This window comes from Thermobia domestica, chromosome 7 (genome assembly GCF_964235325.1).
Source record: "Thermobia domestica chromosome 7, izTheDome1.hap1.1, whole genome shotgun sequence".
Classification (NCBI taxonomy): domain Eukaryota; kingdom Metazoa; phylum Arthropoda; class Insecta; order Zygentoma; family Lepismatidae; genus Thermobia; species Thermobia domestica.
Genome location: NC_137460.1, coordinates 176,131,670 through 176,149,202, shown reverse-complemented (window position 1 = coordinate 176,149,202; position 17,533 = coordinate 176,131,670). Strand labels below are relative to the sequence as shown.

General features: G+C 33.5%; 1 protein-coding gene across 1 annotated transcript in view; it reads left to right on the top strand.

Annotated features, from left to right (window-relative positions):
* The window catches only part of LOC145689422 (uncharacterized), a 174,525-nt gene that overhangs the window by 115,381 nt on the left and 41,611 nt on the right, over window positions 1-17,533 (top strand). The window lies entirely within an intron of this gene.

Below are 17,533 nucleotides of genomic sequence, written 5' to 3'. Positions count from 1 at the left end.
AGTCAATCCAAGTTCAAATCAATCGACAGAGTGTATCGATAAATCGTGGAGGGCAACGATTTTATAATAATTGAAGTCGTGGTATAAGAGGTCATAATAATAGAGGTTAGCCGAATAATAGAGGATAATCTTTTGGAAGACGCCCAGATAGGGGAAAATAGATTAACAGTGAGAATAGAACTCAAAATGTAGGACCTATAGATAACACTCAAAAATAAGCGAGTATTGGTATTTCTTTTCTTTTAGTTTATTTATCGTATTTCTTTTAATTTTATTTTTCTCACTTTTACCGTTTAATCTTTATGATGCATAGGTAATTAGTAATTAGAAGAGTTAGCTAAGGAAATAAAAGCGTATTAAAAGGAACTGATATAATAATTTATATTCCCTTACAATGTAATATAAACAACCATGAACCATTATATGCTTCATTCTCGTATACACAATTGCGTTCGTATCCATATTCCATAAGATCATTAGTCGAGCATTGGGTAAAAAAATCTTAAGACTATGTTTTGAAAAATATCCCTGAAAGGTATGTTAACCTCATAGTACACCCTTGAATTTTCAACAGTGTTAGCCACTGAAGCTTATTTAAGATATTCACACTTACGTTCTGGATATTTATTTAGATTTTGGCTATATAAAACAAAAAGAAGTTGTTTTCATAATTCGTAAACTGAAAGAAAAAGTGTGGAATTGCTTTTAAAGTAATGTTCAAAATAGAATATAGACAGATTAAACTCTCAATAAGTGATATTATTAGTAGTGTCACGAAAAATAACATGGAATAAAAATTTTAATTGGCATCTAACTCAGTTCTTTGCAGATGGGTTTCTTGTAATAGGGTCTATACTGATCACCTTTGGGCTAATAATAATAATAATAATAATAATAATAATAATAATAATAATAATAATAATAATAATAATAATAATAATAATAAAAGGTAAATAAATCGTGTCATACATTAGAATAAATAAATGTCATGAGCATTCCATAATCTAAAATAATAATAATAATAATAATAATAATAATAATAATAATAATAATAATAATAATAAAAGGTAAATAAATTGTGCCATACATTAGAACAAATGAATAGTCATGAGCATTCCATAATCTGAAAAACAATAATAAGATTAATAATTAATTAACATTCATTAATAGGCATAGTTTATTCATCATTGCTGAATGCAAAGCAGTAGTTACTATAAATACCTTTTATTTTTCTCAAGGGTGCATATTAAAAAAACATATTCACTTTTAGATCATTCATATTCATGGTTTGGAATGGTCCTATTCTGATGGGATCTCTATTTAAGCACTAAAAGAAATGCTTTCTACCTTAATCACACCAAACAGCAACTTATTCTGCAAGGGAGATAATAACATTAAGTGGCTTCTACAGCTATCATAAAATGGAGGCTGATCCTTGTTCGCCCACTGCTCCATTTTGAACTCTGTTTAGACGTTCGTTTATATTCATGTCCTTTAAATTGTTATCTACTTGTCAGTACAACCGTATCCTATAAATTAGCTATTGTCGTTTTACGGAATTAAATTATGATGTAGTTGAGTACCGTCTTAATCACCTTAGGAGAAAAATTGCACTAAAACATTATTGTTCCACCAGCTAATAAGGAATATGTGCTCTTTAGAATAAAAAATTATGACCAACGTGCCCTAACTGTAGTCTCTTCCAAGAAGGCCCTTCTGCGTACGAGTGCTTTTGCTCAGACCGCTTTAAGTTGGGTGAAGCGTCAGTCCTAAGAGGACTTCCTTTTCTCAGACAGCTTGACTATTACCTGTGCTGGCTATCTGATTATATCAAGTTTAATTAGATGATAACTTAGTTATGATGTTATTATTAGTACATAATTATATGTGAATTACACTTGATTTACAAAAAGGAGAGAGATTAGTTGCGCAAATTATGTTTCTGGTTAATGTTGATTTATCCTTGTGTTGTTGATTAATATTGATGTACTGTTGTTTTATCTTTAGAATTTAGACGTAAAGTTGTATAATTGATAGATTAATTTAAATATATATGCGTTAATTATTTAGTGACATTGGCAATATATATTCTTGCTCAAGATGCAATTCGTTATATTATGATTCTTGAAATGAAATGAAATCTTTGAGTTTTACGTATTATGATTCTTATTAAAGTCGAGTCATTATTATTACTTACGTGCAATATATGGTGTTGATTTACGTTGACATATTCATAAAAGAACAGCGTGTTTAACATTCTATAGAAGTCTTGCATGTTACTTCTATATTTTATCTCAAGTTATTGTAGTGCATATTACACATATTATAGATATAATTCCTTGAGTGCACTATTTTAGGAATATGAGTCTCTGAAAAACAAAATAAAGCCAAACATTACATTCATCCTTCATTCCTCCTTGTATCATTTGATACAACTGATTATAAAATATTTTGTAATATTAATAAAAGTGAAAGGAAATTTGATAATACAATCAAGTAAATCATATCAATACTACATCCCACATGTCATTACTCATGCTGCATTCCCTTTAATTACTAATTTTACATATACTCCAGGCTCCATGCATTCAAGTCTAGCTCCAATGTGTAGGAGTTAATTGGTGAAATTCTTCAATCCTCTCTACATCCACTTGATAAGAGCATGCGAGATGAATTAACAACATCCCCCCAGGGACACCTCTGCCAAACGATGTGAATTAAAAATCTCGTTTGAGTCAGGGTTGCACCTAACGGAAGTTATTCAGAAACAACATAATGCCATCAGCTCCCATTGCAAATTGTCAGGTTCCACACACCAAGCACTACGTTACGTCATGCAAACATCTATGGTGTAGTTTCACTTTTCTGCTACAGGAGCTCCCGAACAAGTGTCGTAAATTTTCCCAATTGTTCCGGAGGTACCTTTAGCGGCCAGTGAGTGTCCTCTTAAATGTCAATGAATGTTGATGAGTGCCTTCTTCCCCTTCAACATGCTGTTGTTTCATTCTAACCTTGTATTCTAAAATCTTACCCATTAGTGTTCTTATCTTAATAATTTTATCACACTAATCTTTATTGTACGAAAAATGTATTTAGCAAAATGAAATAAAATGATTTTGTACTAATCCAATTCTTTTCCTTGCAGATAAAAGTTTTGTTTTGCCATAGGTTGTAAGTATAATCAATTTTATCTAAAATGTATTCCCACTTCCAGCAGATGACAATTCCCTATTATCTCTTAATACGATTTCTATTACTAAAGGCACAAGTAGACTCGCGACACCTTGGTTGTAAACTATCCTTGCAAACCATGCATAATGTGAATTGTTAAGTATCCTATGTACTAGTACACATATAATAATATAATACCATAACTAATTAATACTATAAAGACGAAAACTAGTTGTAAAATGATTTTTTGTAAGTTACACTTCTGCGCATAAGCTTCAATTGGATGATCATAGGTTGATGATCTTAGGTGTTGCATTGATACCGGGTACCGGAGTGAAAATCCTTTATCGCAAAGTAGACTAGTCGGGCTCTTAAGTCCCTGCAAATTTTGCGACTGGGATAGATTGACACTCCAAGGAAAAGGTTGAGATAGGAAATACACAAAAAGAAAGCATAAGCCGCCGAAGCGTTGCCGGGTACCATAGAGTGGATCTTTTATCGCAAAGTAGACTAGTCGGGCTCTTAAATCCCTGCTAATTTTGCGACTGGGATAAATCCACACTCGAGGAATAGGTAATAGACAAGGAAAAAGCATAAGCAAGGCAAACACGAAAAACATTTCTAAAAGATTTATGAAAAAGGGAGAACTTAAAGTCTACTATTACGCCTAAGACAGAACATACAGAAGTAAATACTATTTCTATATGTTTATATTGTACCACTGTGCCACTATGCTACATACAAATATTATCTTTAAACTACATGCAAACATTTTCTCTCTTCAACTTGAACTATTATATAAAATTATGTGACAACCTGTCGCGTAGAGTTGAAAGACCGGAAGGGATTATCAAGGAATTATCAGCAGAGCAAGGACACACATGAATGAACATACAAAATGCATTTCTATACAGTTACACATGCTATTATTTAGAAACAAAACGCCAATGTTCTCATAATCATAAAAAAGGGAATATAAAATAAAATTAATTAATTATCCTTCTTTATTATCTATCCACCCTATTAATTGTATTGTGCTGTTATAAAAGTTGTTCATTATTAATTACTAATTATTAAATTAAAATTCATTTATGGTGACTAATGGTTATTAATACTTATTAACTGTCCGGATTTGTTATTTAGAGCTTATTTAGTTGTTAATTAGAGCTTATAAGATTATGAATTAATATTAATTTTCAATTGTCTTTTTCATGATTAACTCTTGACTACTGCATGTGAGTCGCCTCGTTTAAACATAACGACGCGCACTGGGAGAAGATACGTCAACAAACAAAAATTGGTTAAACCTCAGATACTCAGAACTGTTATTGGAAATCTTGATGACTGTTTTCTTCACGAGGATAAGTTCACCCATCAATTATCATAGTATTTCTCGAGCACTTATGGTATCACGACAATTAAGTTCTAATGTATTATTATATTTGATGTTTAGTAGAACTAAGGAAAAGAAACTAGAGAATGGCTATTTACTTACCTAGTTAGCGACAAAACTTTCCTTTTACCTTGCTCGTTCTTTTGTTCCTTTGGTGTCTATTTCTACAACGGTGATAATTGAAATTTTTTCTTTACACCTTCATTGTTAAATTCACCTTAATCTTGGTATCGGTATGCATTTCTAACTAACTCTAAATTACGCTTATAATTTGCAATATAAATTGTATCCTAGTAGCAGTGCCTAAACCTTACGCTGTTGAAATTATACGTGGTGTACCTTATGATAGTCACTAGCCACTATTAGAACACTTGAAAATCAATATTGTAAAAATCAAATGCCATCCGTCCAACGCCTGTTCAGGTTTCCACTAATAAATGCAACAACCAATCGAATGACAGAAAACATATTATCCACCCATATTAGGCGACATGAATTCACTCGTCCGTATTAAGAATTTCCATCTCAACACCTTTCCTCTAGTATCTCGAACATACATAAAAGGATTGGAGGAATATAAGTTGTAAACTTCCTTAACACCCTCCCTTGGTTTAAAATTCACATGCACAGATGGAAATATTGTTCTGTCTTCTTGCTGCATTCACACAAGTTTCCTGTAATATCAGTTAATGCGTAAACAGGAAGCTCATATCAGCGCACTGTGGTCTATCCAAGACGCGACTCAGAATACTTGTTAAACTAATCTTCCCTCTGCTGTAAACCGACTATGCATGAAAATCACAATTACAATTGCATTTTTTTAAACCAAAAACTTCCATGTGCCTGTTCAATCGTCATGGCCATTGTACAATAGCCCTCTGGATACGTTGAATTAAAATCTATATTAAGGATACGGTTTATTTCTCAAATGCAAGGAATTGTCGATTCGATTCCCTTTCATTACAGACCGACAATCTAAAATCATCTTTCTTCGCTCCATTGGCTACACAAAGTAAATAATAGGAGAAAGGGGAGAGGATTAGTCATTATTTTGAAGGGTTCCAAAAATTAAAAGGGTTCCAAACAAGCTTTAAATTCATTGCATGTAGACTCAAGGCGGTGACTACAGGTCAACTCAATATTAAACTTCTATTCATCTTGTTCCTTTTGTCATGCATGAAATAATATAACATACAATAGAATAGTAAATTAAAAGTTATAATTGTAATATTAAAAACCTGCAAAATCCAGTGACAGTAGTACACCCTTGATTCTTCATGATCTTACATACTAGGATTTCATTGTATAAAACAAAAACAAAACAAAAAACTAATTAATCAATGGTAGTCACTAATAGTAAGTCAGCCCTCTTAGATATCACGAGTCTTTATGTAATCAAATCTCTACATTGCTATGTAACTACAGATATTTCCTTCTAAACCCCATTAATTGTTCTGGTTACTAATTACTCACTTGGGATGACTAATTTGTAAATATTCACTTATCTTTGTAAACAACGTAACAAGGCTGACTTGCTACGTAATCTAACATAAACTATGTATTGGCATATCTTCTATTCCATTTATGTTAGAATTTTGCTCTTCAATTTGCTAATGTCATTCAATTAGATGCCACAAATGCGTCAATCTCTTAACCAATTGTTGATGTTTCTCTTATTTCATTCAATCACTTCATAAGCACAATATTGATATTAAAATATGTGTAATGTAATGAAATAATGCAAACTATTTGTGCTCCTGAGTATACCACATTTGTTACTAATTATAACAATACTAATTCTTACTTAATTGTGTATTGTTAAATTCTAATGGGACCCTATTTCGTTGAATATGAGATTGTATACATCTCACTAGATTGTAAGCATTTAACATATAAATACATAATCTTAATCAAGTTTCAGAATTTACCATTAGTACCCCAACGGTACTGACAGAACTGAGTTCGAATCTGAGATAGTGTTCTGAACATTACAAAATTATCGTTCGGATGATAAACCGAACGGTTCTCTGTTATTGTCAAGTAGTCTAATTTACTATATGTCATTATTTTCGCTCTATGTTCTCTTCTTGCACATAATATAATTATAATAAAATATGGGGGCTTGTCGTTCAATATTATATGCACGGTTCTGTTGTAATGAATCTTTGGAGGAGATGAGGAGTGTTAACTATTCTGAACTTTCAGGGTATTATGTAGATTGTTGTAATGCCAAATTCTTGCCAATGTAGTATGTTCAAAATGTTATTGACTCTTCACCTTTTATGTAGTATTTCATTCACGATAATTTCTTGCAATCGTAGCATGTTCAAAAAGTTATTGACTTTTAACTTTAATATAGTACATCTTTAACGCAGTGAGCTATATATTGTGTCAAACTAAGATATACTTGTTAGCTTAATGTTACTTATTCATGATCACCTGTTCTTCCATTTAGCTGTGTCATGTGATGGAACAGAGACACCATCTTTGTTGTAAACGTTCTCTGTATTATTGTTAAGAAAAGATGAAGTGCGACTATGTTGACAACAGACTCATAATTATGTGCATGACCTATAATATTCTTCACTTTGCAAAATTTTCTATTTTTATTCTATATAATTTCTTCTACGAGGGCTACTCGGAAAGTAAGTTTCTCATGTTCCGGCTCTAACGCTCGCTTCTTCGTAATTTTCGAGGTCGATATTTTTTAAAATTTTCATTAAAATAAGTCTGCCCTTTTATTATACAGATCCATAGCAAAAGTAGTAGTAGTAGTAGCAGTAATAGTAGCAGTATTACTATTAGTATTAGCATTAGTATTATTATTATTAGTGGTAGTAAAACTAACGTGTTGGAAGCCCCGCAGGGATTGTTTGGGTTCTGTTCTCGACATCAAATTGGCAAGGATACTGAAACGTTTGGGATCGGCAAAAATGCCGACCGGTGACGTACAAACATGGTGGTCTTTTTTTGAACGAACGAGTAGCAGACCGGAATTCAATCGCAAATTTCGACTAGTTAGAATCATCGTATGAGCAAAAGGAAGTGTTCCCCGTAATCAGCTAGCTCTGAAGTTGTATTTAGAGCAATAAAACAAATCAGTTAAAATGTCCATTGAGGACTCAGAGGGTATTCACTATTTTTTTAAAAAAAAACAATACAGAACTCCTTTATTTTGAATCAAATACGGCGCGTCTATTATACTCATACTAAATTTCATATAAGTAAGTCCCCACGTTAAGCGGATTTGCATATCCAGACTCACAACTGTGAAAACATTTATGATCTCTCCAACCCCTATCATTTCACAGTTTCAACCTGTTGTATATAAGTTATTAGAACGTAAAGTCGAATGTAATTTATACGAAAAAGACTTTTGTACATTGCAAGCCTGTAACGTCCAAATATCCACCCCAAATATCCAGCCCATAGTCGTACCGACATAAACAAAAGCGAGTGTTGTTGCAGGTTCTAGTGTGAATTAACACGGAAAAGCTCGGATAGTACGTTTGTGGTGTATTCTCAGGATTAAATGTAAAAGCAAAGATGAGATATTCAACTAAACGAATATAAGAAATTTTATTATAATAATTCAAAAATAAAAAATAATCTTGAAAACAATTTCTCTCGAAAAATATTAAGAATACATAGTATAATTTCAAGTTCAATGTCCATGATTTTGAGTTCAATGTCAAACAAAAATGCCTATCCGCAAAATCAATCAAATAACAGGTGGTATATTTAATATCTGAATAGCATGTTATCCAATGAAATAATTTATACTAAAAATAAATTGTCTAAGTTCGTCTCCATGCCAAAAGTAATAAAGAAAAGAATACATACGAAAGGTCCAAGTTTCTTAACATCTATACTTTCCTATTCGAACTTGTTTCCGGTACGTCAAACAGGTATCCACAACAAATTTTCATTCTTAATTTGGTTTACAAAACAATTTAACTTCCTTTGAGCTTTCATTTCATAATTTCAATGCACTATTCACTTTCGAAATTTTTCGTAGCACTAACTTATAAAAAAAATATAATGATAACATGCTTCCATTTAGAAATTGACTACAGAATATAAAAAGGTAGTCCTAACTTGCTTATCTTTGCTTGATAACTGAAGAGGGGAGGTTTGCTGTACAACCACGAAAGCTCGTAGATGGCAGCACCTTCCACAGAACAGTCAGAAAGCAAAGTAGCCAGCTCATAAACACCTTGGACAGTTACCTATCCAAGAGGATTACTTCTGCTGAGACTATACTTTTTTTTTCTGAGAGCAAATAAATTTAGTCACACAACAGTGTGGAGGAGAAAAACAGTTTATACAAAAGTCAAAAGAAACACTATGAAGGCATGTGAAATGGTCGAGCGGTTTGAGAGAATAATCTGTCAATCAGAACTTTATCTGTTTAAACCCTGTAATTAGAATTCGTCTTTTTTAAAAGTGTGTTCCTATTTTCATCAGAGGACTGAGAACATTTCTTTGAATAAATATTTCATTTCTTTGAATAAGTCTTTGGCAACTACTTTTCGTTCAAATTCGATTAGAACGCAACATTATATGAATTGCAAATCTAAAATCCATAGCTGAAAACAAAATATTAAGTATGTTCAATATTTATTTATTATCCTTTGATTGCTAATGAAAAGGTATTTAAAAGCATTGGTGATTTCATAAACATTTCATTTCTTTGAATAAGTCTTTGGCAACTACTTTTCGTTCAAATTCGATTAGAACGCAACATTATATGAATTGCAAATCTAAAATCCATAGCTGAAAACAAAATATTAAGTATGTTCAATATTTATTTATTATCCTTTGATTGCTAATGAAAAGGTATTTAAAAGCATTGGTGATTTCAGAAGATTCTTCCCGGGGGATATTCAATATATGAAGGAAGGAAAATACCTAAAACAGCTATTAGTTCACTTTGAGTATGATCGAAGATATGGCTTCGAAGGGGAAATTTTTTAGGCCTACACTGTCTCAAATTCTGCTTCAAGTCACCCCCTGAAATCATCACTGTTTCAAAGGTTTTCTTAACTAATGGAATATTACATTCATTTCTCGTTTCACGTTTTGAAATGGCAAAATCATAACTTGAAGAGAATTATAATACGTATAAGAATAAAGAATTATAGAAGTAATGAAATAAATATTATCGTGTAAGCTATCGATTTCTAGTCGGATTAAAACTCGAATATTCGTGTGGGTTGCACTTTAAAGCAAATCCTCTCTCTATATAATTCTTACTGGAAAGGCATGTTTTACTCCAATTACTTAATCAATATTTTTAATAATATATTTTTATTGTAATATTTTTACTATTCAATGTTGTATACTCTTCATTTCCCAAAGGAAACTCTTGCAAATGTATGGTGGACTAGTGAATATTATCAAATAACTTATCATATAGTTTACGTAAATCCTGCATCGCCTCATTTTAAACTTCGTACTTTAACAATAATAATAATAATAATAATAATAATAATAATAATAATAATAATAATAATAATAATAATAATAATAATAATAATAATTTTATTATTAATAATAAAATCATAGTCGTTATCTTTATCAGAATTTCTGGCTTCGTCAATAAATAAATTCCACGACGTCTCTATTCGAAGTTCTATTTAATCGAATCCGATAGAAACACAAAGAGAAACTTCAAGAACAGGTAAAAGACAAATCTTACTTTCATGGGACTCGAACTAAACTTTAAGAGTGATTTACGCGCAAGCGCTTTAGACATTTTTTTCTTTTCTTTGAGTTAACTGATTCATCGAACGCATCTCAATGACTTGTCTCTATTTTCTACTCGGTACACACATTTTACAGTTATTTCCAATAACCATGAACGACAGGGCCACAAACACAAAAACATTAAAGACAGTTAAAATTCTCCGAGTGGGAATCAAACCCGGGAAGCCGTACACTAAAGGGACACGTACTAGCCACTAGACCGGCAGGGAGAGCAAATGAAATGTATTTTGTAGTGCCTGAAGTTTAAGCCTATTTCACCCTGACGTAATATGTCTACTGATCGTATGTTTATGTTCGCCGTATTTGTTACTTTGATGAAATATTTATTTTATTGATATAGGTTCTATTATATATTCGTCCATAAATATTATAAAAAGTATAAGAATTATTCATGATTTGTCATGAAAATTCACTGGTGAATGCACAGTACCCAAAGAATGCAATTGGAAGGAGAGTTCGACAGGGATGATATCTTTCGCGGACATTATTTAATATCTACCTAGAAGAGATAGCGAAGAGGAGTCTACATGATGGAGATATTATTTCGTTAGGAGGTAAAATAATTAGGTGTATACGGCTTGGGGATGATATGGCTCTTGTTGCAGAATATAAAAAGGAAGTCAATAAGATGTTTAAAACTTGAGAAGAGTTTGTGAGGAATATAGGATGAAAGTAAATGTTAGAAAGACAAAATCCATGGTGATTGGAACGAAGTGATCGGTGTCAAATATAGAAGTATGAGCGGAGAAAATAGAACAGGTGACTAGTTTTGTCTGACAAGTAATACTTACCAAGTGCAACACTCCGATTTTGATAAAATTTGCCTGTTAAATACTACACATAAAATAAACGAATGTGTGTGTTTGATTTTCTGCAGAAAAACGGTTTTATTGGCAAAAGCCCTCATCCAAAATTTAGGAAGTTGACTCCCGAAAATCAAGAAGTGCACCGAAGTGAATGAAATTGTGCACAGATATTGTAGACCTAAAATGACGGAATACGTGTTTCGTATTCTCCTGAAAAAAAAAACGGTTGGCTGAGGCACGGACCCCTCCAAAAATCTGATCATGAAATATCAGAATTGCTAATAATAGTATGTCAGAAGTGCTTAAAGGACATGAAGAAGTGAAACAAAATTATGTTGTAGTGACAATACGCAAAAAGTTAAGGAATACGGTTTTTTATTTTCTGCGGAACAACGGTTTTAGGGGGCAATAGCTCTCACCCAAAAGTTTGAAATTTAACGCCCGAAACGCAATAAGAAGTGGACCGAAGTCAATGAAAATGTGCACAGATATTGTAGACGTGAAATGAGGGAATACTATTTCGAATTTTCCTTTTAAAAAAAGTTGGGTGGGACACAAACCTTCTAAACCGTTGATTATGAAATATCAAAAGTGGAATTCGGAGGGGCATTGGCCATATTACTGTTTTGGAGGCCAAAGTCACCTCCAAAAAAGTAAATTTGACCGTAGTAGCGCAGGAAGGAGTGGACCGAAGCAAAAGAAATTGTTTGTAGGTATTGCATATGTTAAATAAGGTCTCTCGTGTTTCTCAAGTGTCCGCATCCGATTTGTTTCAAATTTAGCACATCTACAGTAAATAGGAAATAAATCGACACGTCTTTCTGTTTATGCGGAAAAACATCGTAAGGTTTAAAGGCGCCTCCCGAAATACTATAAAATACGCTATACTGTTTGTGCTTACTGTTGATGTATCAAGTTTGAAGATGTACTGTGGATGAGGACATGTTGAGCACGAACGGCCTTATTTTACATATATAATATCTACACACAATTTCATTCACTTCGGCCCACTTCATCTTGCGTTTCGGACGTTAACTTTCAAAAATTTTGGGCTGGAGCTTTTGCCCCTAAAACAGTTTTTCCGCAGAAAATAGAAAACACGTATTCGTTTATGTGTAGTATCTCAAAATCGGAGTGTTGCACTTGGGAAGTATTACATATTAGACATGTAGAGTTTAAACCAGACCGCAGTGGATCAGTGGTAGAGCGTTCATTTATGGTGAACTTTGTGGTTGACAAACACCGTGTGCGTGGGTTTTCTCGGAGTTCTCCCAGTTTTTCATTCCACCCTTACATTTATTTCTCATCATCACCGTCTCTTTTAGCCTAGCTGACATATCCGTGGTACGTAAAATCCAAAGATTTCATTTCATTGTAGAGTTTAACGTCCCTTTCAGCAGCGAGGCTATATAAGACAGAACCTACTGATTACCGTGGAATCTGAACCACATGAGCTCCGGCCGGGAATGGAAGACCAACTGAGTACGTAACAAGTAATGACTATTTTCATGAATACACGTATCATATAGAAATGTCTTCAAGTCTGATACTAAATTATTATTATTATTATTATTATTATTATTATTATTATTATTATTATTATTATTATTATTATTATTATTATTATTATTATTATTATTATTATTATTTACTTGAGGTGCAAACTATAGTTGCAGTATTGTAGAAGGAATATTGCCTAACTGATAATGCTTATGAGAATTGTTAGGTTTCTACAGGGGTGGACCTACTCTTCCAACACTGGGAAAGCAATAATTAGGTAAATTCCTCTTCCACTCTACAAATAATAAAGCACTGATTAGCATACTGGACTGGAAAAGGATTAAATTTTAAATAAGAAAGTAAAACTTTACATATTGTTTTTTTTTTTCTGTGAAGCAGATGATTGTTTAGCTTTAGTGGATGAACGTTAAGAAAGTAATGGAACGAATTAATTTCTTTATACGACTAATAGCTATCGTTTCTAAAGAGAGCAGAAACATAGCAAGTAAACATAAATCGAAACCTCTCCTGAGCTAATACTCACACAACAGTGTGTTAACATTTTGATTTTGTCTTCTGCCTAGAGGCATTTACAAAGTCAGTACAATATTGTCTGTTAACGTGCAAAAATTGCCTGAAGGAAAGTGCAACAGTATACTATACAGTTGTGCAGTACTGACTTTAAGTCAAACAACATACATCAAAATAGGGAGTGGATTCTGCCTGTTAGCAAATAAAAAATACTTTTTTATGATCTGTTGGAGCAACCAACTGCACATACTGATAGAAATAGAAGCTACTGTTAGAAATAGAAGATTTAAATGCTTCAGCAAAGTAAAAGTATGCTTCGTAGCAATTGAACCCCGACTATGAACAATTATAACCGCAGCGAGATTCGTACATGGAGCAGGCCAGAATCCACGGGGGTGCAAGGGGAAGCGGTCCCCCCTAAACTTTGGCTGGCCCCCGTAAAATTTCACGGTAGGCTTGCAAATGAACTATAATATGGTGATGAAGTATAATATGATTGGGTCGGGTCCCCCCTTACTTCTGCCGGCCTCCCCCTAAATTTTTGGACTGGCTACGGGCCTGACACGGAGTCCATGACTTCGTTAGTAGTCCATGACTTCACCGTCTGAGCAGCGACTATTTGCTTGCTTTTGCTGGTATATCAATGCATTTCGGGCACAGCTTTGGAACATGAACATTGAAGTGAGATAATTAGAATGATGGGATTGAAAGTTTGAACTGTCCACTATTGCAACCTTAATTGGGCATTACAACATTACGCAAACTCTATTTTATATACAACCATTATTATATTTCATTTTCATAAACTTGCTTTTATGACAACAATACCGATTTTATAATTAAATTCAATCTATAGATAATTGTTAGTTGAGGTGAATATGAGTTTAGCGTCCTTTTCAGCAGCGAGGCTATAAGAGACGGACCTACTGATTATCATGGAATCCGAACCACATGAGCTCCAGCCGGAATCGAACCAGAGCCTCCCACACCAAAGGTATAGATAAATGTGTCTTATATAACAGCTAATATTGTCTTTGTGGTGGACAAACACCGTACTCATGGGTTTTCTCGGAGTTCTCCCGTTTCCTCATACTTTATTCATTCCACCATTTCATTCACTTTCCATTATCACCGTCTCCTTTAGACTAACCGGCATAACGTGGGACGTAAAACTAAAGATTTCATTTTGTTTCTTGCTATAAAGTATAAAATAACTAAACATTTGATGTAAATAAATCAGAAACCTAAGATATTGCAGATTAATGAAATTGCGATTTAATACAATTTTAAGCATTATAGATCTATATGATTGTTCAAGTTGCTTTATAAAGATGCAGATTATAAATTATACTAGTTTTTTCAATCAAATGAAATTAAATCTTTAAGTTAGACGTCCCATGCAAATGTCAGCTAGGTAAAGGAGACAGTGATGATAAGGAATGAATGAAAATTCTGGAACGAATAAAGTGGTAAGAAACAAGAAAACCCTGATAAACCTACGCACAGACGGTGTTTCTCCGCCACAAATCTCACTTTGTGCAAGCTGGGATCGAACCAACGACCCCATGCACCAGAGTTGAACGCTCTACCATTAAGCCACCGCGGCCCTATGGAAAATACAACCATATTTATTCTTTTATTCAGCTCCGTCTACCCTTTCTCTCTCTCTTTCTCTCTCTCTCTCTCTCTCTCTCTCTCTCTCTCTCTCTCTATATATATATATATATATATATATATATATATATATATATATATATATATATACATCTGCTAATGATTATGAAACCAAACACTATTCGAAGCTTTCTCCCATCCACTGGAAATCGTGAAGTATATTAATATTTATTTGCATTTATTGTTATTGTAGACTGTTCCCATAATGCCCACCGACTTCGATTTTACAAAACTTGAGAAATAAATTTCACTTTTTATTTTGTGGTCAATTTGAAGGCATTTTGTTATATTACCATTAAGAAACCCATATACATCATATTACGAATCAATCATTATGGAACAATTTCATTTGTTACACGCAGCAGTGGTACCAATCTTTGAAAGTTTCATTTACAACTCTTTTCCTTTTTCTTTTGTAATTGATTTTGTGAGTAATGCTGCATTCAGTATAAAAAGGTACAGCAAGATTTTCTCTCTCTCCCTCTCTCTCTCTCTCTCTCTCTCTGTATGTATGTGTGTGTGTTTCTAGTTTCCGGCGTAAGCGTGTGGATACTACCAGGTATACTTTCGTGTGTACATATGCTAGTGTGTGTGTGACGGGGGTATATGAAATATTAATTGTTATCGCGTAGTGAAACTTATCGATATTAGTACGTACATACGAGCGGCCGTTACTTCACACGGTAACTTTGGACGAAAGCGAATTTTTTAATTCTGCTTTTTGCAAGAAATAAGCAGAGTGATTCCTCTTGAGGTAGTCCCTTAATGGAGGTGATTCGCCAACTGGTAGTGGTAGAAATGGGTCATTTCCGATTTTAAAGTTGATCACTATAGAGCGGAAATGGTAATAAATAGTAGAAAGCAGTTTTCGGCAATCGATAAAGGGTATCAAGGATAACTTTCAGCTTCATCCTTAAGTTTGTTTGCAGCCTGAAGTAAGAAACTAATTAATATTCTCTGTAAATTTGGGGGGCATTTAGATGCAGAAGATATATATATACATCAGCTCTCTCTCTCTCTATATATATCTATATCTATATCTATATCTATATCTATATATATATATATATATATATATATATATATATATATATATATATATATATATATATATATATATATATACATCAGCTAATGATTATGACACCAAACACTATACGAAGCTTTCTTGCACCCACTGGAAAACGTGAAGTATATTCATATTTATTTGCATTTATTGTTATTGTTGACTGTTCCCATAATGCCCACCGACTTGGATTTTACAAAACTTGAGAAATAAATTTCACTTTTTATTTTGTGGTCAATTTGAAGGCATTTTGTTATACTACCATTAAGAAACCCATATACATCATATTACGAATCAATCATTATGGAACAATTTCATGTGTTACACGCAGCTGTGGTACCAATCTTTAAAAGTCTCATTTATACTTTTTTCCTTTTTCTTTTTTAACTGATTTTGTAAGTAATGGTGCATTCAGTATAAAGGTACATCTAGATTTCTCTCTCTCTCTCTCTCTCTCTCTCTCTCTGTGTGTGTGTGTTTGTTTCTAGTTTCCGGTGTAAGCGTGTGGATACTGTCAAGTATACTTTCGTGTGTACATATGAGTGTGTGTGTGTGGCGGGGGTATATGAAGTATTAATTGGGATCGCGTAGTGAAAATTATCGATATTAGTACGTACATACGAGCGGCCGTTACTTCACACGATAACTTTGGACGAATGCGATTTTTTTAATTTAGGGAGTTCCTCTTGAGAGAGTTCCTTAATGGAGGTTATTCGCCAACTGGAAGTGGTAGAAATGGGTCATTTCCGATTTGAACGTTGATCACTATAGAGCTTACAAAATTTGGATGATTACTGTGTTTGAATTTCATCATAATCTTTGAGTCTACGTCTCATATAACCTCGATGCAGAAAAAGAATCCTAAAATGAAATAATTAACTAACTCGAAACCGATGAGAGTACAAAACTCAAGGTTTTGGCAGGAAGCTAGCACAAAAATTTGGAATAGAAAAAGTATCAAGTATCCAGTTGGAGGGGGAGGGAAAGGATAAGAAAACGGACATAAGACCATAAAACACATTACTGAAATGTCTGTCAGTGATGATTATACAGGTGGCTCTTGGGCCTAGAGCTCTATGGCATTTCCCGAGCGTACACAATCTGAGTTATTAGAATTTTCACAGTACTATATTCAGCCATCGTTTACTCAATTTCCCCCCTGGAAAATCTGAAATGAACATTGCCTCCTATCGTGCTCAATATGAATTACATGTATTTTTGCAATACTGCTTTTCACGTCCATTTAGACCCTCCCCCCAACCTTCAAGACTCAATCGGAAATAGTCTCAATCGTTTGTACATCGTTTGTACAGAAATATCCAGGCGAAATTTTCGTTTGTACACAATTAGAGGCGCCGCCAAAACGAAAACAAAGTGGGAGCTGTCCAAATGTCAAATTCAACCACAAATCGTCGCAATCATTTGTACATCGTTTCTACATCCTTTCTACAGAAATATTCAGGCAAAATTTCTGTTTGTACACAATTAGGGGCGCCGCCAGAACGAAAACAAAGTGGGAGCTGTCTAAGTGGTAGCCCCCCACCATGTCCAATTCAAGCACAAATTGTAGCAATCGTTTGTACATCGTTTGTACATAAATGTGCAGGCGAAATTTTCGTTTGT